A 24,263-nucleotide genomic window follows, 5' to 3' on the forward strand; every position below is an offset into this window, starting at 1 on the left:
ACTTGGGGTAAAAGGAGGAGGTGACACATTGGGGTTGGGGGGAGGAGCAGGGGAAGGAGATGACACATTGCACTGGGGATGGGGTGGGGGAGGGAGGCTTATCCCCTCCCCTCCGGTTTCCTTCAGGATGATTATTTCCAGGCCCTTTTTTCTTGGTCGGGTCCTTCGCCGCGATACTGTCGGGGAAGTTTTATTATTATCTGGGAAATGATGCCGCTCTCGATGATGGATAATTCGTAGTAAAGCCGCTGCTGCGTTTTTTTTTTTCCTTCCCTCCTTCCTTTCATTCGTCTTTGTGGCCCGAGCAGCGCCGGGAAAATTCCGTTTCTTCAGCAACTTGTTATTCCGGAGCCGGGCCTGCCCCCCTCGCCCTGGGGCTGCCCTTCCCGCACAGGTACGGGGCCGGGGGCCGGGGGTGCCCACTCCTGCTCCGGCATTGGGTACGGACACTTCCTTATTTTTATTTTTTCCCTCCCTCCTGCGCCCGTGTAGGTGGAGTGGGGCTCTATGTGGGACTCTGCCATTTGGTGTAGTCCTCTTGTGCATGCTCCTTTCTTCACTTGCCTTCCTGCGGGATTTTTTTTTTTTGGTGGTAGTGTGTGTTTTGATTTTTTTCTGTTCTTTATTATTCCGAGCTTCGCTGTCGGTAGAGCTTTCCCCCCAACCACCTTCTGCAGTTTGGTGGGTGCTGATGGGATTATACGACGAGGTTTTTTTGGGTGAATTCGTATTGGATTAATGCATGGAGCTCTTCATTCAACTTCTTCTCAAGTGTCAAAAATGAGGCTATGAACAGATGTGTTTCAATATGGAGAGATTTCCAAGTTCCTAAATCTTGGGGGTGGAGGAAAGAGTGCCATTGGAGAGTGGCTTTTGTTTTCGATTGGTGAACAAATGTCATCACATTTCAGTCACGTGCTGTAATATTCTTTGTTCAGCTATCAAAGTATGATATCTCCTACACCTGTTCCCACTTTTTAATTGTAAGTAACGGTGATTGCCTGGAAATCTTATAATTGTGGATAGGAGTGCTTCCCCCCTTTCTCCTCCTCCTACCCCCTTTGGATATTTGTTTGGGCCCAAGCGCTGAGCTTGACAATGAACTTTTGTTCGCTGTGGAGACTGCATGTAAAAAGGTCCCATTGGGGGTAATAACTTGGCGTGTCACGGGAAAGTTGTGTACTGTGATGTAGTAGGTCTGAGCGTGGAGAAATCAGGTGGGGACGTGCGCTCCGTAATGGCAGGGCTCCAGTAAGGGGTAGGCTCCTTTGGGCCAGGGAAATTTTCTTGTGGTGTTGCTTGTTATCAGGTTAAAGGACGGATTCTCCTGTACACCAAGACAGATACATAGATTTATAGATGGATGCATCTTTTTTGCTTAGCTGTAGATTTTCAGGTATCAGAAATAAGAAGGATTTTGGCTGTCTGTTTACTTTTTTTTCCCCATTGTGCTCACTTCTAACAATGAAGACACCTGCTTAGTTTCAGTTTTGTAAGTCGGCTTCCTCTGGCTTTCCTGTCCTTTCCCGGGTTACTTGGTGGGGCTGGATCTGATACATAGCAGGAGAATTTTTAACTTTGATAAAGATGGGCTTATTTCAGGGCTTAATTTGTGAAAAAAATAACGTTCTTTTCAAAGCCTTAGGAAAAAAACACAACCCTTAAAAATATAAAATTCATTATTTCTACCAGGTTAAATGCTAAAATGTTTATATTAAGCTTGTTAGTGATCGTGTATGATATAACTTTATAGATTATATTAAATAATAATATTAAATTACTACTGAGAACAGGATCTTGAAAAAAGAAACAAAAAATATGCATAGCTACTCATATTAGTTAAAGAAGTTAATTACCACACTTAAGTAGAAAGATCACAGGCTTTGGGAATTTTATTCATATCTGTGCATGCTTCAAGATAGCTAAATGAAATTGCTTCTTTGGGGGCACTTTTTATTATTTTTTTCTAGAAAGGAATTCTGTAGCTCAATTAATGAAACTTTAAAACCGTATTTTAAAAAAATGATGTGAGTCTTGCATGTTTTTAAACCTTTCAACTTTACTGTGGTAGAGAAATTAGATTATTTTATGATAGTTACATCAGCCAGGAGTTTGAGCTCATACAGAGGGATTATGAAGCAACTTCTTTATCCATTGATTTCATGTTGCATAGTAGCATGTGTAGAGTGTCTCTTCAAGGTCTTAAGAGACCCGTTGTCTAGCAGACGGTAAGTGCTTGCTCGCTAAGAGTACTTGCCACCAGCTGGATGTCACCTATGTCATATCCCCACTTTTTAGCTGTACTGACCTGAGTGACAAGAAACTTGGAGTGGATGCCATTGTGGTTTTTGGTAATTTTTCATTTAACTAGCAAAGCTAATGTGTATAATTCAAAATGTTGTGTTGAGGAGTATTTTGTTATTAATAATTATTTTGCCATTAGTTATTGTAAGATTTCTACGGGAAAGCTTTTAATCTTTGCTCTTCTCTATGTGCTTCCTGAACTGGATTTGTTGTGAATTGGAAGAAAGCATTTGAAAGTGGTTTTCTTTCTTTAGGGAATGAAAATAAAAAACTTTTCTTTCAAGGAACTTAAAGCAAAACGAGGAAATTAAAACTTATGTTGCTCAGAAAAAAAAACGTGCTGTTGTGTTTTCCAGCTTCAACAGCGAAATCTCTGCTTTGAGTTTAGATTTTGTAAAGGTCTTTCTTCACCCTAAGCCATTCAGCTTCAGCTGTGCTTCAAGTATTGGGCCTAAATAGTTCTTACTTCAACTTCTCTTTTTTTTAGAGATGATGTTTTCTATGTGCCTGTTCACCTTAGAAATTATGGTTCAAAAAAAATAGTTAAAAATGTCTTGGAGTGGATCTGTACAAGGGATACAATTTTCATGCACTTTTCTTTTTGTTTGTTTGTTTTTGAAAATAAAATGTGTTTTATTGACTCCTTAGAAAGTTGTAAAATTCCGTGTGCTGTTGGAAAGCTTTGATAGTAAGCCTGGCTATCACTTGGGTTGCTCATGCAGTTTGTTTATAATGAACACATTGTAGCTGTTCAGTTCCTTTATACTTATTCTCAGAACCCTGAAGAACTTTATTTGGTCAAATGAATTGATACTGGAAATTGTTTACAATGGAGATTTCTCTTTCATTTTAGTCCAGTTTGAAGGAACCTTGATGGACTATCTTATTTCATATGTTATTGGCATTTTTTCTGGATACCAGAAACTCAAGATGACTGTCATGTGAGAAACACATGTTGGTGACTTAGCCTTTTTTACTATTGTTTCTGGTTTGTTGGTTTTACTTGTTTAAAATCCTCCAGAAAAAACTTCATAGTTGTGATAGGGCTTTGCTTTTTGGAGGGCCATCATACAGGGATGTGAACTGTAAAGCCTCTCCTTCGAGAGAGGCTTCTTGTGTAGAAGGAGCAGTGCTAAAAACCTATTATTAAGCTTCTAATAGTATTTCTTCACTGTCCCCTTCACCCTTTATGCTCACAACTGTGCAGTCACATGTGTAGCTGTATACTAGAAGTGTAAGACTCTACAAAAGGCCTGGCTCCTGTATGTTCGTGAATTGCCCTTGTTCAATTACTCTGTGCCAGAAAGCAGCTCACATCCTGTTTCTGATGTATTTTAACAGCACAAAGGTTATTTAGGAACAAACCATATACTGGAAAGGTGGGGCAGAGCACAGAAGGGTTTTGAGATGTCTGCTGAATGCAAGGGGCTAGATACTTACTTCTTTACCATGTAAATAGAGGTTATAAAAGGATAGTTTTTATAAGTATCTTACATTAATATTTCATGTTCAGTATAGCACAAAGCCAGTGTTTGGCTTGTGCTGGTGGTAGAGAGATGCATTATGCAGGCAAAAAAGAATTTTATTTACATTTGGCGGGGGGTAACTTTGTGTTTTCTTGTTTTCCTTTTTCTTTTTCTTATTGCAAGTACAGTCTCATTTAAAAAAGAAAAGAAAAGCCCTTGTGTTTCTTTTGAAAGTTTTAAATAATTTGTGGCTCCTGCACCATACCAAGTTCTCACTGGACTCCTCACTTGTATGATTTTGAGTTCGTTTGATTCTACTTTTGTTAGGTCAAAACCTTACGAAAGTGAAGTGGCAAGTATAGCTCATAGAATGGCTGTAAAATGTATAGAAATCAAGAGTTTTTAAAATGTGTTTAGTGATGAGGAAAGGCGCACTCACATGGCAGTCAGATTTTGCAGTTAGAATCGTCTTTCCCTAAAATAATTTTTGTAGCTGTAGAAAGTTCTGGCAGGACCCTTCCTTTGGTCTGAGTGGATTGACCTGTCTACTGTCCTAACAAAGCCCCAAGTTTACCACGGAGTCTTCTGTTTTAATGCTTTGATCATACCAGGTTTTGAGGAAAAGTGCTACTTGATATAGGCTTCTCTGCAGCATTTATTTTCTGATTACTGTTTATATCATTTTAATATCTCTGATGGAATTATCAAGTACCTCGTGCCTTAAAGGCTCTTTGCCTATAAGGTTTGACCTATTATTCGTTCCCTCATGCCGGAGATTTCTTCTTCACTGTCAATACAAGTACTCACTCCTGGATTAGAGGAGATTGGATGCTCAAAGCATGTTTTAAAAAACCTCACACCAGAAAACAAATACTCCGCCCCCACCCCTGCTAGACCCCCAGCCCCAGCCTAATGTTTGTTGTTACTGGTGGGAATGCATTTATAAGTTGTATGCAGAGGAGAGAGACTTTGCTTCGTGTGGTCTCAGTTCTAGGCCACGCTCGCATAGCTTCTGTGCTTCTTAATGTGATTTCTTAAAATGTTTGTTTTCTTATTCTGCCCCTCCACCTGACAGTACTGCACTTGTCAAAAGAGAAAGTTCGCTTGATACAGAAGTTATGGTGGCTGCCTCTGAATTGAGGGACTATCTTTGCAAGTGTAATTAGAAATAGGTTTTGAAAATGTAGTCTGTGTGTTTCTTGAGTTGCAGTATAGATATGTGAATGGTTAAAACAAACAAGGGCAGATTTGAGCCTGTGACTCTTAAGATGGCCTGTGCCTGGACTCAGTCTCCAGGCCTGCGAGAGAACTCCAGCAGAGCAGCCAAGCTTTCGGTGGTTTGGTTTCCTTGTTTCTGCCTGTGAAATACAAGCTGTCAGTAGAAAAGGGAGAAGGAACATTGATTCCTGCCCTTGTTCCTCTTCAACACTGCAGATCCAAGCGTTGTTAACCATGTGGATCCCAAAGGCAGTGTAGTTGCAAACAGTTAATTGAAGAGATCAAGTGGTATCCTATTGAAGCTTTTAATTGTTTTAACAAAACTTCTGAGGAATCGCAATAATTATTTTCTGATAAGCTGGCTGATAGTAACTATGGCAACAGCTGTCTTTGGCCTATGGATGGCATTGCTGTGTTGACAAAACCTTTAGATGCTCCTGAGGCCTCTTGCCTCTGTAGGGAAGTGCATCAGGATGACTTTTGGGTGATTGAAGCATCACCATTTCTTTCTGTGGGATGCTGTCTTTCTCTTGGCCCAGCCTTTTCCTTTTGCATGGTCCTTTTTCTTTTGCATGTTTTTGCAGGTGCTGCCTGCTAGCCTGGAAACGCTGCAAAGACTGTAGTGTACTACGAGGACTAAGGAAGCATATAAGTACTTAGATGGTATTATATGTGCATATTACTGTTTTTTAATAATAATAATCCAGAGCTCAGGGAAATGGGAAGGAAAAGAAACGAGGACTTATTCATTTTGTTCCTTGGTTTGTTTCTTTCTTGGGTGAAAACCTTCTTAAAACATACTGGTAGGGGGAGCTGCCTTTTGCTTTACTGAAGTACAGCGTATTCCTCTCTGAGGCCTACGCTGAGACACAGCTATTTAATTTTCAGCTAAGCACTGCTTTTTCTCAGAAGAGAGGCAAGCTCCTGCTTCAGCATGTTGTAGAAATGGAGGAAGAGTGCAATTTATTTCCAGATTACTAAATTCTGGACAGGGAGAATATGCCCCTCACCAAACATACTTTTCTTATTGGTATTCAGAAGAGTGTGCTTTAATGTTATTGAACGTAACAATCTTGGGAGAAAAAAACCCATAAATTCTTATTGTGTTTTAGTAAAAGATGTTAAAAAGCTACAGCCCGTTCTGCATGTTTAAAAGTAGTCAAGCTGCTGATTACTCTTTAAGGACTGTTGGTTAGCTGATGTTTATGTTTGCTGAAATATTTAGCCTCTTAACTTCAACATAGGAGAACTGGATATCAATCCAGCTTACCTGATGATTAGTAGCACCAGTGTCCCCCTACGCCGTGTGTGTTGTTTGTGGGCCTCTGGAAGTGTGCAATATGGCCTACATCTGGTCTCATCTTCAGCAAGAATGTGGCTTGTGGAAACTACGGGCCCCAGTGTGCTATGCTATGTTTTTATCAGAATGGCCTGCCTGGATTGTGGTATCCTAAGGCATCCTGGGACCTGTAGTTTTCATGAGCAGAAATTGGAGATTTGGAGTGAAGAGTTAAAGATGCTACAGTGTTCTAGAAACCCAGTCCTCAATACCTTACACAGTTCTTGTTGGTCAGCTCAAGCCTGTGTAGCAGCCAGGTATTTTTATTTACAAGTCAAAGACAGTTTGTAGTTGGGTAGTATTTTTAGAGAAAAGCAGTGGATGAAGGAAGCCTTCCAACTGTTTATGTGTTTTTGTACAAAGAATAAATTAATAATTGCACTAACACCTTGCTTTGTCTCTGATTGCAAGTATCTTGTTTGATGTTCTGGGAATTTTTAATCTTTCAAAGCAGTGCAATGGATGGAAACATACGGCAGAAGGAGATTTCTGTTACTGGCAGTATGGCAGCCATGTTGTTCTTTCCAGCTGCTGCCCAACTGTCGCAGTGGGTTTCTGTCAGAGCGAAAGGGAATTTGAGTGGCATTTTTACCTGCCGAGATCTCACTTCTCTGCTGTGTTTCTTGAGAGCGAGTGATGACATAGGTGCCTTATGCAACAGAGCAGGGGACCTGGTTTGTGTTCTGGCTGTAGGGGCTGGTGACTCCATCTGTGGTTCCCAAGGGGACACAGAGACTCACACACAGGTACTGGCAGGTGCAACCAACAGCAGAGCACATCTGGCAGTTTTTGTAAGGTGTGTTTGAGTCTTGACCGCTGTGCTTGAGTTCGCATCAAAGAAAGTGACATGTGTCTGAACTAGGGGTAGAAGAATAGTAACTTTTCAAAATGCTTGCTTTTATATCCATAAGAACTGTGTATTTTCACACAAGATGCTCAATGGGATTTGCCACAGTTAACATGGATGTTAATTTGATTTCAGTTGTTCAGCCAGTAACAAGTTTAGTGTTTGCTGTAGTCTCATGTGCCATGATTTGCATACTGCAGTTAATTTTCAAGTGAGCGAACATTTAACTTTAACTGATCCCTGTCAATTTCTTTGTTCTTCAGTTTGTATGAGATAGTGATATAGAAAGGTTTATATTTAAGTGCCAAACAATACGATATAAACATTTTTTAAAATGTTTTTAGAGAAAGTAATTAGAGCTCCAGTCTTGCAAGAAGTCACATGTATTTTACATTAAATCCTGCAGAAGTCAGAGAGAATAGCTGAATGCCTGAAATCAGAACGTATATAAGCAGCACCAGGATTAAGACCTCCAAACTTCTAATGTTGGAAAGTATCTTCTTTGTAATCACTGTAATCTAAGTCTGTGTGACAAAATCTTTCTTTTAGTGAGTGTCCAGAAATTCCATGCATTGTGAATTCAGAGTTCATATTTGCTTCATAGGTGTGCAAAAAAACCCCAAAACCTAAGGAAAAGCTGCTTCCTCCTTCACCTGTACAGATTATATATATGACAGATATTTAAGTGATAGTAGCTTTCCTGAGACAGTGTATTTTGTCAGCACTGATGCATTGTACACACTGTACATTGCTGACATTTCTATTTAAAACTGATGCAAAAAAGTAAATCTACAGAGATACATCTAAAACCTTACCTACACTGTAACTGTAACAGACTGTGTAAACAGTTAGTAATATAGTTCTCTTTATGTGTTCCCAGCCTCTTCACAGCCCATGTGAAGCAAATTGCTGACAGGACACACTGTTAGCTGAAATAGTTACTATTAGTATCTTGACATGATTAGAAAGGCTCTCGTTGTTGCTGTGCAAGGATGAAATTCCCTTTCATTGGCTGATTGGACCTACAAAACAGGCAGGAGAAGAAACCAAGATAAATCTATAGTAGTGGAAAGATGATGTATCTTGTCCTTCAAGGACATTCTACCCTCTGTAGAGAGCCTGCAACAGTGCCCTATGTAAACACTGCTGTATCAGGGTATTCTAGATAAGGAACATGGGTAATAGGGATGTACAAAAGGGTTTGATGCACAGTTGTAAATAAAAACTTTTCTATAAGCACTTCTTATCTCGTAAGAGCAAATCTGTCCTGATCTGGGAAGAAATCCTGGCCCTGCTCAAGCCGATGGGAAGCTTCACAGTTGAATTGAAAGTACCAAGATTTCATTCTTTTCCCCAAAAAAGATAGTTTTAAGTGGATTTTGCAGGGCTGAAGCACTAGACAAAATTTGAAGAATCTACTGCCTGTTTAAGATGCTGCTGCTGACCCTTGGGGGATCTCACACTGGGTACTTTGGCTCCTAGTGTCTTTGCTATTCCTTTAAAAAGTGGCTAATATTGAGCTCTTGTAACGCTTTGTAAGAACTTGGAATCTGTTAATTCAGGGCTTTTGCTTAATTTGCTAACACAACAAAATTTTACATGAAAGCCAGAAATTAGTCCTTGATGTGTCCAAGAAATACTTTTTGTATCTATCCCTTTTTGCCAGTGTGACAAAACTGCCCCAATTGAAATGTTTGGTCTAAAATTTGAATAATCTGACTTGTGATGGATTAACCAAAAAAAAAAAAGCCCAAACAATAAAATTGCAATAAAAATCCAGCTCTCCACCCTGCACTAACAAACGTTTTTTATAACTCTATAATAAAGGACTACAATGGCCTATATTACTAATAATGAAGCTTTTTGCTAATTTGCATCTAGCTGGAGCTCCAGATACCATTTCACTGCTGCTTAGCTTGCAGTAATTGTCTCTGATAAGCATCTTTATCATGTAAATCTATTGTTGTGTGTAGCATGAATTTGCTGTATTAAGGATGCTCTTGTCAGTGACCCCAAATGGAAAGGATGTGGCTACCTGAGCTTCCCTTTTTACCCTTTCAGAGAGTACATTCTGGTCAGAAATAAATTGGGAGGCACCAGCAAGGTTTGCGCTGTTTCTGAATGCCAAGTACCCGTCCTTGAGTCAACTGCAATTCTTTTCCCAAGGAGGAATCCCACCACATCATACCCCTTATTTTGAGTTCTTAGAGAATTCTGCTGAAGTCAGTGGATTTGTCACCGTGAAACTTGTTTCAGAATCAGATTTGGTTTCCATTTTCCATGTGCATTTTGGCATATTTCACCTGCTCTACTTTTCTTTTGAATGTCATGCTCTAAAGTAAACATGGAAATCTCCTCCCTTCCCATAATTCTCATCCCTGTGTGGCTGTTTCTTCTTAAAACTTACATGGTCTTCTCCCACCTTACTTCTCACAGGAGTTATATTTGGATGCTTGGCTGTTGATGCGGAACTCTAATAGATTGTTCAGTGTTTAATCAAATGTATGAGCTGCAGTTTTTGCAGTCAAAACCTGGTGTTACTGGCCTGTTAGATGTGTGTGCAGGATTAGTGCCATACTGTGGTAACAGTATCTTCTCAGCTGCGGAGTTGATCAGTTCAGCGTAGGTCAGTGAGGGTGTGAATACTGGACCTCAAGTTGCTTTGCACTGACATTGTCATTGCTGCAAAATTGCAAGAGCAAAAATACTGATCTTAGGTTTGCTCCTTCCTGAAGTAAGATAAAAGTGAATGATTCCTTACCATTTGGGACCTTAAACTACACTTCTGTGCCTATGGTTGTTTTTGTTAAAAAATGCTGGGTTTCCTTTATGCTAAATTTATTGTTAATATATCAGATGACTTCATCATAATGTGTATAGGCTGTCTTACTCATAAGACTTTTGAAAACTTAAACTAAGGAATGGAACAAGCATCTGTTAAATCCCTGTTTGTGTGTAGAAAGTACCATGTATTAGACATGCCTCTGCTTTTCTCTCAGCTATACCAGCAACTCCTGTAGTTTCTTCAGAAACTCTTGCATAAATTGAGAAATAGAGTTAAATACTACCTGCATGTTTTTTAACACAATTTTTTCCATATTCCCACATATACAAGATGCATTTTAATCCTTCAGCTGTGAAACCTCTTTGGTATTCCAGTAGGCACTAAGACTCACATGGGTTATCTTGGGGATCAGAAGTTGTATTAGAAGGGACTTAAAATTACACGGTGTAAGTTTCTGGTTCTCCTTACTTCCCCTCCCGCCCTCTATTGGACAATAGAGTTTAAATTGATAGGAGCTAGGATTTTTCTCAAAGGCATTTTAAAAGCGAAAAAAGCACCATCCTTGAAATGGCAAGGAGAGGAATATGTAAGGACAATGTAATGAGAGCAATGCATGAGAATTTGTGTGTGTGTGTGTAGAGACATGTGTTTAAACATCTTTTCTGTTACAACAATAAGATCATTAAAAATCTAGGCATTAATTTTTAAACAACAGAATTTGTTTAAAGGGTAACTTTGCAAAGCAGTTTCCGTAATGATGGGCACTATACTGATACCACAGTAGTGTGAGTGTTGGTCTTGACACTGCGGTGGCATATGTGGTAGTAGTTTACTGCTCCCCACTATTTTGTCCCATCTTAGTCTCTGCTGTTGTGGTAAGCCTTCTTGCCATGTGGTGGTTGTCTCCATCTCCTAGGACAATGTTGGAGTGGGGCTGTTATGTACTTGGAATCAGTGGGTCCCAGGAGAGCAGATGAAGGGTGTGGTTATGTTGAGTGTGAGGGGATGTGAAGGAGGAGGGTCTCTCAGCAGCATGTTACCGCTTTCTCCTCTGAGTGAAGCACCCTGGGGATAGGTCTTGGCTCCTTGGGAATAAAAGTAATTGACTGCCACAAAGAGCCTTCTTCTGACTACCAATCCTTTTGTTTAGAAAGCACAATCATACCATGCTCTGTGATACCCTTTCACCCTCTGTCACCATTGTGAAGGTTGAAAATGATAGGCCTTTCAGCTGTTTATAGTAGCCACTAAAATTAGATAAACCTACAGTTTATTATTCCAGCTTTAAGTAAACAATCAGTTAAAAATCCGTGGCAATCAGTGTGAGTAAAACTGCTTTGGACACTTTGTTTTTCTTGTAGCTAAAGTTTACTTTCACTGTACAGCAGTCTTGCACTTTTCTTCCGTTAAACACTTATTGTATGCTTATGTGATTGCACCTTAGATTGGCCCAGTGATTCAGTGCTATGTTTGTAACATAGTGTGTAAATCTTGTATTGAATAATCATGGTTTTGAGAAGAAAGGAACTTCTATTAAGTGTATGGTTACTTGAATTCTTCCTTTCAGATTAGTGACTACCATCAGTACTCCCACACTGAGTGTGACTACCCCAGCTACAAATACCATTCTCCAGATGCTACAGTTCCCATTTATGTACTTTTGAGGAGAAGGAAGAAAAAAAAAAGGCTGTTAAGGGGTAAGGAGGGAGAATATAATAAAAGGGGAAGGGAAGACATAATTTGAGGTTGATACCTGTACCTGTATATTTACAAGAAGTAGCAAGAGTGCCAGCTGACTGGTATGTAGGGAAAGGAAGATCAGAGCACATCAGTGTAATAATTTTGGAGTGCTTCCTGTTGACTTGTTAATACAGCACGGAATTTGGCCCAGGCAGTCTGCTGTTGTGAATCAGCATAGTTTATTCACTTGAGTATAGGTGTGCCTGTTATTATTTGAGAATCTGCTTCACTTGAAAGATAACAGGTCAGTCTGGTAGGTAGCATTATTCCCATGTTTCAGATGAGAAACTGAGGCACAGGGAGAAATTGATTTATTCTGCATTGCAGTAAATTTATTGAAGACTTTAAGCTAGGAATAGAGGCCTTCATTTGTGTGTTTAATCCAGCAGAATGCCTGCTTCGTTCACATCCTGAATGTTGCTATGTTGTGAACAAAAATGAGCCTAAAAATGATTTACTGATTAAGTATGGGTGGTGTAAAAATAAGTAGTGCTTGTCCCAAAGGAGGCGAGGTTCTTGTAAAACTGGTTGTACAAAATAAATAGCATACTTTTTTTTTTTTTAAGTTTTGGGTATTTTTTTCTCAGGTTATCTTGGATTAAGGGAAAAGTGAAGGGTTGAATGGGGATGGGAGACCTTCTGATACACAGGGGAGAGAATGATTAATAAGTATGAAGTTGAAATCCAGTGAAATCTGAGTTGCATAGGTGAGCGCTGGTGCTGGGAATCAATCCTAAATTAAGTTCTGCAGAACCTGAAAAAATACAGAAGAAAGATGGTGGTGGTGATTGTTGCTATTGAAATTGTTTTTGTCCACCTTTCTAGCTCCATCACATTATATTACAATTAATACAAGAAATTGTATGTTACCATGTAGGCAGGATTGTTTTTACAGATACTGTTACATGGGCATATCCTAAATGTGTCCAGAGGGTCAGAGTTAAGGTTTGTGCTTACGTTTACCAAACTAAAGCATCTCCAGAATGTATTTTGTCTATGACCCAGGTGTGAATGAGGTTCCAGTAACTTTACTGCATACCATCACTGTTTCTGTGTCATACTTTGAGTCTGGTACAGAGAAGTTTACATATCTAGTTGTGAGGAATGGTTCAAGTAACAGTGAGGAACTACTGCTGTCAGTGCTGAAGTCTTAACCACTTGTTAAAACTATTTTGTGTGCAGCTTCTGTGAGCAGAATTATTCAATCCTCCTAAGTGAGTACTGTTCAGGGACAGATATCTTGTTCTGTTAGTTTGGAGAAATGCCTTTTCCAAGTGAAACATCAGCAGAGTTGGCAATATTCAAATTTCTGCATTTGTCCCAGCTGGCTGGGTCCAGCGTTGCTTCCACTAACTCCTAGTGCTGCATAATAAGGACACTATATTTCAATGCAAACCTGAAAAGTATGGCTCCCTTTTTGTTATATGCATCATGGTCTACTGTAAATGGTTCACTAAAACTGTGAGTCTGATGTTTAGGACTCCACGTGATTTATTCTGTGACTACCCATGATGTTAGGCTCTTGAGCTCTGGTGGGATGTTGAATCACGATCTTTTAAATACATATCTCTTGTTCTGGAATATCTCCAGTTACAGCCCTTAGTGGCACTGCTTGTGGTCTCTGCTGGTGTCTCAGAGTATTTGTGGAGCTTAGAAACTTTGGGGTATGTCCCTCTAATGTTTCATTAGAGTTGTTCATGTTTTGAGGTGGGTTTTGCATAAGCCTGGAGTTGACTTTCTGCACTAAGCCAGTTTAGTACAGTGCCTTTACTGAAGTGTTTTTATGTTGTGACATCTCAACTCTGTAACTGTGGAGACAGCTTCAAGGCCAAACACAAGGCAGCTTTAGTAACCATTGCATCTCATACTCTGCAATGTGACTTCTGTGAAGTAGAATTATGGTTTTGGTCATCTCTTGATTTATAGATGAATGTAATGAAACCTCACAGAGTATCTTCTTGTGTTAGCAATTCAGTGATTGGTGTGCCTCTCCTGTTCATGTGCAGTTAATCCCGCATACATCACCACTGCTTAATGAAATGATGTTTGTAGAATAAGTCTCAGATATATTGCTTTGGCATTGAAGGCCTGAGATCCAAAGAGACGGTGTTGGCTGGCACTGTGTTCTTCAGAGAGAAGACTTTAAATTCTTGTTCTCTGTATTGCCAAAGAAAGCAGTTCTGCTTTGTATGCAAGTGTCATGGAAATGTGAAGCACACAACTTCATGAGAACTGTATTGCACTGGAAAGGTCAGTCTGCATCATCACTAAGACCAATGGCTTGGAATTGCAGAAAAATGAGCATAAGTCTGGAGACATCCATACAGTTGTCCAGTTCTTCCTCCATCTCCACGCAACCTAACGTGTGAAACAAAAGGAAAATGAACCAAAATGATTGCTTTTGTTTTGGAATATATAGAAATCAACTGAGTTTTCCTGTATAATAGTTGAAGAAGTATCAGCAGATACGGAGGAAGAGCAGAAACTCACCTTGAACTTGTGAGGAAAGTAAGAGGATAAGCATTTGTTTTTAGTGAGCAAAAAATGTGAATGAGATTTGAGAGGAACTGTTTGTGTTCTTCTATATCTAGCACTAAAATTTGCTTTCAATGAGACATGGGGCAGTTGAGAAAAAACTTTCCAAGTTGTTTATGAGGAAGACAAACTATATATGTGTGATGGGCTTTAGTGATGGGATGGAGAAGAGAGAAATGTTGCCCCATGGATGATCAGCAGAAGCACTGAAGTATGAATAAACTCAGTACACACCCATGATTATATCTTCTTGTGGTTCTTCCAGGAATACCAACAAATTCAACCTGGACCATTGAGCCTATGGCAGCACAGAGTGAGAAAACGTCTAGTAAATCTGAAGTTCCCAACTACAAATAAGAGTGCCAGTTTCTTTGAATTGTTTGTTTATAGTGCTGTTTGTTCCTGGTGTAGTTTGCTCAAGTGATCTTTAGGGTGGCAAGGGCATTTTGTTGGTGTTTTCTTTCAGCAGGGCCAATTTCAATGTTGTTACTGGTCTAGATGATAGCTTCCCCTCCCAAAGCAAAATGAAAGAACTCTAAACCAACCTCTCTGATTCTGTAAGGAGAAGGTTATTTAAATAACAAAATGATGCTAGCCCCTATGTGAAATGAAAACAAAATGTAGCACAGCATGAAATTCTTATTTTCTTGTGGGTTTGAGTGACTTAAGAGATTTCTCATGTAAACTGAATCGTGGTCAGCTTTCTCACCAGTGTAGCTGAGCAATAATCTCATTGAGGCAATGTCTGTGTTTATGAAACTGATCACAAAGCTTCTACTCTTTTTTTCCCTGTATGTTTTTATCCTTACTACTTGCTTGTTCTTGATAAGGATGATAAGCTTATTGGGTACATCCATCTTCATCTTACTGCCTACAGCAATACTGGAAAGTGCTGTATACTGGACACTTGCTTTCTTTTCCAGACCTGTTGTAATTTGGGCTTTAGAAACTGAAACTTCTCTGTTTCTTGCAGACTGAGACCTGCTTGTTTATCCTATGTGGCTTTCAGTTTGGCTATCTTCAAAAGCTCATCTGTCAGAAGAGAAGGAAGCTGACAGTGATGAGAAGGCAGACATTCGCTGAACTGTTTAGGCAGTGCTTTCTAGAAGGATCAGCAGTACTTCCTAGCAGAATTCTGTTCGATGTTTATCCTGGGCCTCAGCTTGAGTTTATGCATTTTCTGTGACAGTAATACTTTTTCAGCTACACTTCCTTATTAAAAGGGAGAGCATCCAATACTGCTTCAGGGTTAGATAGGACCTGATGACTTTGACAAGTTCAGTTTTCTTGAAGAGGAGTCAGACATTTATCTACGTGTTCCTTTTGAATCCATTGTTTCAAGAGATCTTTTTTCTAGTCAGCTGGGAGGACACCAAATTGTTGCCAGTCTGAAATGGGTCTTGGCAGTTTTTGCAACAAACATCCATGACTTATGTTGAGTGCTGCTTTCCAACTTTTTGTGTCTTTCTCAGGAGAGACTACCTGAATCTCCTTGGGTTGACACCCTGATTAGTGAGGGGTTTATAGGAAAATTTTTCAGCAGTCTGATAGATTATATAAAAACAACCCCCCACGCCCTTGGAATGCTTGATCATGGCTTTATTTCACTGTTGCATTATATTACGCAATAAGCAGAAACAAGTTTGATTTCTGCTTCAGAAGTTGCAATTTCTGCTTTTAACACTACATGCTTGAATTACAGCCTGGTTTATTTACCAGAAAACCAACCTCCAAAACAACCTAAGACATATACCAGCATGGCTGCTCAATGTGATTAAACTTAAGAACTAACATACTGTGGTGGACCAAATGTCCATCTAATCCAGCATCTTGCTTTTATCAGCGTCTAGCAGCAGCAGCTGACTGAACTGTGTAGGAAATGGGTGAATTCTGTCAGCTGCTGAAATATTAACAGTAGATTTCTGACAGTTGTTTAGCCGCTGCCTGAGATGGAAGCTACATTTGGGCTATTGCGGTGTGAATAGCAACGTCAAACTATTTATAGGTGAATTTGTTGCCTTTTTGAACTCATTTATATCTGTGGCTTACATAGTGTTTCAGAGCGTCCAGTTCCATGCAGTTTAACTGTGTTTTCTGTGTGTGATGGGTATATGCAAGAAAAATAGTTTCATTTGTTTTAAACATGCTCCCTAGTTGTCATTCCTCTGTGTGCCGTTTCTGGTTCTCCCCTTTTTGAGGTGGAGCAGCCAGAATTACATGCAGCATGCATCACAGCAGAATGTTCCCGGTTTGTTCTCTGTTCTTTTTGTAATACCTTCTGAGAGTTGAACTGTTTGCTTCCAGTATTCTTGAAATCTTTTTCGTAAGTAGTCATGCCTAGTTTCAACTAATTGTTTTATATTTATAGGTGGGGCTATTTTTTTCCTCTGAGCATATTACTTTGCACTTGTTGACCCAGGACAATAAAATAACAAATGAAAATCAGTCATATGGTATTATCAGATCCCCTAAACCTCTTTGAAGTTTGCTTTAATTTCAACTATCTGAAATAGTGGAAAGCATCACAATGTCTGCAGCCTTACTCTTTGCCAGATCAGTTAAAAGTATGTTCACAGACTTTACCATGATCCTTGTTATGCTTACTTCCCTGCTCTTTGACTGTTTAATGTTTTCTTTGTTATCGGTCTTTTGATATAGTCTTGGGTAGGTCCTCTCGCAGATTTTACTCTAAGGTGATGTGAGGTATAACAAATAGGTTCACTTCATTTTGTTTTTGTTGCCACATGGTCTATGAACCTTTTGCTGTTCAAGATGTATGTCTCCCTGCATCCCTTTTTGTTTGCTTTGAAGTTGGATGTCCAAAAGCTTCATTTCATTAAGATTGCAATCGTTTATATGAATACTTAGAAGAGAATGTTGCTTAGAGATGAGGGGTTTTAGGGTGTTTTTGGTTTTATTTTTTAATTCTGATCTACATAGCCAGTGCTTTATAATCTTAGTATCATGAGTTATATCACTTTCATGATGTAGGTAGCAGGTAGTGGCATTCTGTGCCTCTTTTTTCAGTTCTTTCCTCTTCCAGTTTTTGGAAGTCTCTGCCCTCCTTTTTAACCAAGTCAGTGATGTTTTTATTATGACCAGCTGTGAGTTTATTTTTTAACAGATACCAAGAATCTATTGCTTATCTCATTTTGTCTTGGTAGGATTTTATTTTTTTTATTTGACACTCTGGTTTGAAACTCAAAACTTTTCACTCCCCCCGCATTGATCTCGATGAGTGTTTTTTAAGGCAGTTTGTCAGGCAAATGGCAGGTGTTAACTCTTACAGGTTTACTCCTTGTCTAATTGGAATATCTTCGTTTGATTTTGGGGGGAGTTTGTATTAATTAGTTGAATTTTTAGGCAAGTGGAAACAGACACTTTCCAGAGAAAAAATATGGCTAGAAAGTAGTGTCTGTTTTGATTATTATGCCTCTGCATGTGAATTTACCTTTCCTTTTCTGTTTTAAGTATTGATTGGGAGTTAAATAATTAGACTGACAGAGTAGTGCATGTGTTCTTTCTTATCATGTCTTAGGGGTAGGAAGCAGGACTGAGACACTTCTGTCCAGAAGACTCCTAGCCTGGAGGACAAGAAGACCAATGCGTCATATATGAATATCCAGACTAACTTGACAGAGGATATTCAAATGAACTAGTTCAGAAATTTGCAACACATGGTACTACTGATTTGCCTGGTGTAAGAATTGCATCCTTAACTTCACCTTTGTTCAGTGTGTACGGATTGTACAAATTTTCAGATATCTAGGTGGTTTAGATTATTGTTGGGGAAATCAATCCTCTTTCAACCTCTTGTAATTGCCTTTAGTAATTTGAATTACAATTTCACATTGTTATATTCAGAAGCTCTTAGCACCTTGTACTCTTGTGTGGGTGCATACTTGTGATGCTTCACAAGTTGTGGAAAAAATATTTTTTTAGTAGGTTAGAATTAAGCTGTTGTGGAATTTGAACAGTCTTTAGTGTACTGGGTGACGGCAGCAGGAGCTTAATAACTGCAAAAAGTTTAATTCATAAAAGTTACTGTTACCTTGGCTGCTTGTGTAAGAACTTCCATGCAGATTTTGAAAAAGTAAGACTGATGGTTTTTGATGTTCATGAACGAGAAGACTGAATAATGTGTTTTGGTTTTGTAGCTTATGAACCTGAATAGAAGTTTGCTTTGGTTCTTGGTCTCTAATTGGACAAACCATTGTTTCGTATATTAGTGAACTTTATTCAGACACTTCTAAAAACATACAAAGCCAAGAAATGAATACTTGCATTGTTATAAGCCAGTTATCATTATTGTGTGTTAGAATTTGGAAGATGAAACTCTTAAAGCGACTTGATAGAGGCATTTCAAATGAACTAGTTCAGAAACTTAGCAACATGTGCTTCTGCTGATCCCAAGGTCCTTTTGGTCTGTTCACTAAACAACTATCCTGTCTTCTCCAGAAAAAAAGTATTTTGTAGCATCCTTCCCTCTTCCAGGATTGGAGGCTATAGTGTGTATGAAAGGAGGATGTACAAGCCACTTCCCCCACAGAACTTGTGCCAGATATTATGTGTTTGGTAATGCAACTTGAGAAAATAGAAAGGGCTTAAATAATTGAAATTCCTAACATTTCTCCAATAGATTTGAAAATATGCCATTTAGCACAGGTTAAAATGACAATAGAGACTATTGCTCACTAAGAGTGACTTCCAAGACATTAAATACTTCAAGTTTTAGAATTACTTAAAATGCTCCTAGTTTGGTTTTGGGATTGGATCTTAAATATCTTCTGCCTGGTACAAAGGTGTATGTTTTCTTGCAGCGGAGGGGACTGAAAAGGGTGTGGAGGGTGGTGTCATCCTTCTTTTCCTTTCTTCTAGGGCTGGTGTTTCTTGAAAGACAAGGGACTGAAACAAAATATGTAATTTACTTGAGGTATATTGTGCAGAATAGAAAGGGGGAAACAACTGCTCAGGTTTTGAGATCAGAAAACAGATTTGTAATGGGAAATAGAAAACAGGTCTTTCCACGGTTCATATATAAACTTGTTCTCACTTGTCCATCTTTTTTGTGTAGGCTGTTGTCTAATAATTCTTTAGGACTGTCATAAATGTTTTATGTATCAAGTTGTCAGGGTTTCCATTGCAATGAGCTAGTTAACTCACTGTTTAAATAATTATATATTTTAAAAAAAAAGTTGCATGTACTCTGGATCATCTAGAAAATCTTTTCATTTTGAATTGCTGTGAACTGTTTTGTGGAAGAAAATAACTCTTGGTTTTTCGGGGGGGTTCTTTTTTTGGTTTTTTTTTTTTTTTTTTTTTTTTTTGTGTGTGTGTGTGTAGAATTTTATTTTTTTTTTATATAAAGTACAGTGAAACCATTTTTGCCTCCAGTATTCATGTAAAGTTTGTATTTTTGTACTTACCTCTGAGTCTTTGTACTTTTTAAAGTTTTTTTTTTGTGTGTGTTTGTTTGTTTATTCATTTATTTAATGCAGTATTCTGATGTATGTTTGACCTCCAGAATGTTACCCCTTATTGTTTGGCTTGGTGAAGATGAATTTTGAGACTTCGTCTGTACCTTAGTTCATGCTGTTGTGTTTTCCCAATAGTTTTGTGTCAGTCTCATGAGATTGTGTTGCATCAAGTAGTTTACCAAATCTCATTCAGGGTAGAGCTATTAGAAAATGTGGTTTTTACCTCAGTGTTATTCCATCTTAGTTGAATGAGAAAGTTCATGAGGTATAGAGACAAAACTCTTTTTTTTCCTGAACCTGAGTGTTGCAAAGCTACAGGGTAGATTAGAAATCTTTAGAGCAGGAAAGGGCTGAATTAGATTAAGTGAAAAGCTCAAAGTAGTTGTCAAAATGAGACTGAACTTTTTCCTGGCAGAAAAATCAGATTATCTACAAGAGAACACTTGAGGTACTTGGGCCAGTGCTTAATTGCACTTTTGTTTAATAGCTTTGTATGAAAATAAACAGGGAAGTAAGGAATTCGGGTTTAAAGAGAGAAATATGTGAATATTCAACAGTGGTGGACTTGTTATCTGTTGAGAGAATGGAGTAATCTGAATATTCAGTACCCAGCAGGATGCAAGCGAGAAGAGGGTATTTTTTTCCCCTTAGAGGTATGCTGTGAAACAGTGATGCAGCCTGGCAGACTAAGTCCTGTTGCATTCAAGGAACACAAAACAACAGCCGACAATGGCTCAGAAGCTGCAGGGTAGCTGGTGTAGTAAAGAACGAAAAAAATCAGGGCCAAATCTTGCACAGTAAATTGCGATGCTGTTGTCTTTTTAAATACAGACATTACAGCTGAAGGAAGCAGAGAGAAAAAGCTGATGCTGGAATGATCTGGTAGTTAAATCTAAGGGAAATGCGGAGAAGGGGTGGACTCCTGCTCATCTACAGCAGCACTGCACAGAGCCTACCTGATTTAGGCCTAGCGACAGCGCGTTGGAGGCCTCGGGAAGGCAGATAGCTCAGCAAGCGTGTTTTCTCAGTGTGACGTACTTGGGAGTGTGTACAGCCTGCATGCTAAGTGCGAGTGGCTGGGTTTGACTTTGCTCATAACAGTTCTAAGAATGTAATGAAATCCCTTCTCACTCACGCTTTTATTTTGGGATGGAGGGGGAGAGAAAGGAGCTTTCAATATTCTGTGGAGTTCAGAGTGTGAAACAAGCATGTTTTACCTAATTCTGTTTACTGCCTTTTTATTTAAGCTGTGAGTAAAACATGTTGATACCTTTAAGTGCTCTATTATACTTTATCGGTACACAAAACTAGAAACTCGTGAAAACCCTCATAGTCTTTACCTAATTAATCTACAGACAGGGAATACTAATTGTTAGATGGTCTTAAGCTGGTTTGTTTGGTTGTTTTTTTTCCTGTGCTCAGGAGATCAGGAATGCCAAAATGACAACATGGTTTGATGAAATAATAGCTGGTGAAATAGAAATAAATTTGGCTAAAAACAAATTAAGTTCAAATGTTGAATGAGAATGTTTTTTAGTAAATGTGAGCAGGCTGTACTTAGAGCGGGCGTTCTAGTCAAGAGGAGAGGAAAATGTGATACCTGTCTGGTAGCAGCAGAGGGTCCCAGCCACCTTTTATGGAGTTCAGAACACCCAACAGACTTAACAGGAGTCGGAGGCTGTTTTACATAGAACTTTGTGAAATTAAATTGCCAGTATTCTTTCTATAAAAAAATCACTTCTAGCAGGTGAGAAGTGTTACCTTTTTCATCTTGTTCATAAAATCTGAAGACAGATTAAGAAACAAACAATTGTTCTTTTGATACTTTTGGCATTTTTGTCATTTGTTTACTAGTAAATCATTTTCATATTGTCTTCTGGCAATTATTTAGAAGCCTAACATTAAAGCAAGCGATCTGTAGTGTTGTAACGGCAAGAATTTACGTATGGTTTCTAGTTTTGAGCCATCTCACCTCCTGTTAAAACAGAAACTCTGCATAAGATAACTCCTGTATTCTTATACATATTTTTCAGTATTGTAAAATACAGAACACAAGAATGTACATAACCAGATAATTTTCAAGTTTATGCTCCTGTATTTTGTATACATTAAATGGTTTATTTTTAATGCATGTGCTAAAATAATTAAATTGAAGAGTTCAGTTTATTGTAAGAACTGTGTCAGACAGTGTGGACAAGGGTCTGCTCCAGTATACTGACATGAAAGTTGACCCATGGCAAGATCAGCATAGGTTGGTTTAATTTTAGTATTTAAAGAACACCTGTGCTGTAATGAGACACACAGAAAATAACAGCGATTTCTATTCTGCCTGAGTAACAAGCAGAACATACAGAATTCAGATGACTGCCAAACTCGGGTGCATCTATTTCCCCAGTAGTTCTGTAGGTCTTCCAGTTTCAAAATGAAAAGGATGTGTCTATGTGACTGTCACTGAAAGCGTAACTTAGAAGCCAAACTTCTGCCCAGGTGGGGAAAACTAAAGATCACTTCTTGATTGCTGTAGTTAAAAAGAATCAGCAAAGTGCTCAGTCTTGCACCCAGTGTAGCCCACTGGAACTCAATGACTGCTGAAGGTCTCCCTTCTGCCGCTAGCACAGTGCTTCTACTGCTTAAGCTTATGCTTGATGTTCCCCTGACCAATCTGTGAATTACTTCAGCTTTTTGTGGAGTGTGATACTCCCTCATCCACTCCTCCCCCCCCCCCCCCCCCACAGTGGGGACTGCTTGTGGTAGGACCTCGGGCTGGAAGAGAATATAGAGTGCCTTGGTCAGTAGATTAGCTGTCTGTGTGAGTGTTCCAGCTGCAGGGTAAATTAAATGCAAGTGAAGAAGCTGGAGGTAGAAATATAAACTGTTACCAAAACTGGGCTTCACTTAAGTCTCTTGATGTACTGTTAGTCTAATCTTTCCTTGTGCATGCTTAAAAAACTGTTATTTAGGTTTCATGGACACATTGAGAAAAGAGATTTGCTGAAAGTACAGCATCTGATTTTGAAAGACCTTTATAAGGAACTATAAAAGATTACCTGTTGTTGTAAGGTACCCCACTGTATAATCACTTATCACAGTTCATCTGCATTTTTAAATGTTTGTTATTACGTGTGTACCTGGCCTCTGTCTGGTATTTGTGGAAGGTAACATCAGTAGAAGCTTGCGTAGCTAATCTCCCTGACTGTCAATGAAAATCTTGCTGCTGCTCCTTGTGGTTCTTAGCCATTGATATTTTAAACAGAAAGTCCTTGTGATTGCAGGGCTGGTCTTTTTCCTTCATTGTAAATGTGTGTTACATTTCTTTGTTCAACAGTTTCTTAAATTTAAAATGCATTGTGTAGTTGTTTCCGTTTCTTGTTTGTTGTATGCAAGTTGCCCTTCATCAAAATGTTTTAACATGAATTTATTCACTTAACTGATACTTCCTTTGAGTAGTTTTCACTATAGTTTATAAGCATGGAAATGGTGTACAGATAGTATGTATAAGCTAGAAAGAAAAACAGGGTCTCTAATCAGAGCCCTACTGCTCTGAAATATCTTCAGACAAAAAAGTCCAGACTCTTGGGATTCTGTATAAATGTAACATGAAGACTTCTGTAATGCAGAATGATTTTCTAGAATATATGTGTTCATTTTAAATTAATTAGTTCATACATTCAGGTTGGCTAGTCCTTTAAAAATTCATATTCTTTCAGCTTAGTTCTCTCAGTTGTATAGTCACAATACTTTGCTTTACATTGAAACACTAGATTTAAGAAAACGTTAATTGATTTGCAGTCACTATGTGCTAACATGAAACCGAAAGCTTGCTTTTGCTGGCTTGTGTTTTTGACTAGCACTTTTACTGTTTCCTCTCTAAAGCCTGGGAGAATGCTTTGAGTCATATAACACTTCATTTATCCTGCTTCCTCTCTTCAGGAGAAGAATCTTTTCCTTTTATATCTACTGAGGATATGTGTATGTTTGGTTAATTCTATTCCTCATCTTTTAGTGTTTTGCTCTTTTAACTTTTTTTTTCCCCACTCGTTTTGCAGTTTTCCCCCTGCTGGCTGACTGCGGTAACAGCGCTTCTTTCCCTTTGGAAATGGAAGGCCGAGGCTGTCCTTAAATGTCACTGCTGTGTGGTTGAAGCGCAGGCTGCTCTTCTGAAACCTTTTTTGTCCTCTGAACGTCTCTCGCAGATAGATAAAATTCAAAGAATACTCAGTACCAGCAGGGGACGTGCACATACCTGAGGTTCTCCTCATCGGAAGTGCTGCTGCAGCTTCCAGTGGTAGTCAGAGGTAGCTCTTGTTTTGCATTTCATGCCTGCAGTCTTACAGCACTACCCAGATCATCTCCTTTTGTACTCTGGACCTCTTCCCAAAACTCTTAAAGTACTTCTGCCTTGCTAATGCATCGTTCCTACAAGCTAGTTCTTTCCAAGATAGTGGATTGCTACAAGGGGAGAAAGAGTTTGGCAGTCAATAAGAAATTTCTCCTCATGCTTAAAAGAATAAAACAAGAATTCAGAGATCCCTCCATTCTTAAAGGAATTTGA

At 38.9% G+C, this 24,263-nt stretch overlaps 1 protein-coding gene across 5 annotated transcripts in view; it reads left to right on the forward strand.

The window, feature by feature from the left end:
• Positions 1–75: 75 nt before the first annotated feature.
• Positions 76–24,263, forward strand: part of PHF21A (PHD finger protein 21A) — a 127,721-nt gene continuing 103,533 nt past the window's right edge. For 2 of the 5 annotated variants that reach the window (XM_027706099.1, XM_027706091.1), the window contains exon 1: positions 77–440. The gene's annotated coding sequence lies outside the window, so the exon portion shown is untranslated. Of the gene's footprint in view, positions 441–24,263 lie in introns of all 5 variants that reach the window. The other 3 variants (XM_027706078.1, XM_027706086.1, XM_027706107.1) reach the window with 3 other exon arrangements.

Source organism: Neopelma chrysocephalum, unplaced genomic scaffold (assembly GCF_003984885.1).
Source record: "Neopelma chrysocephalum unplaced genomic scaffold, ASM398488v2 Primary Assembly neopelma1_24, whole genome shotgun sequence".
Taxonomy (NCBI): domain Eukaryota; kingdom Metazoa; phylum Chordata; class Aves; order Passeriformes; family Pipridae; genus Neopelma; species Neopelma chrysocephalum.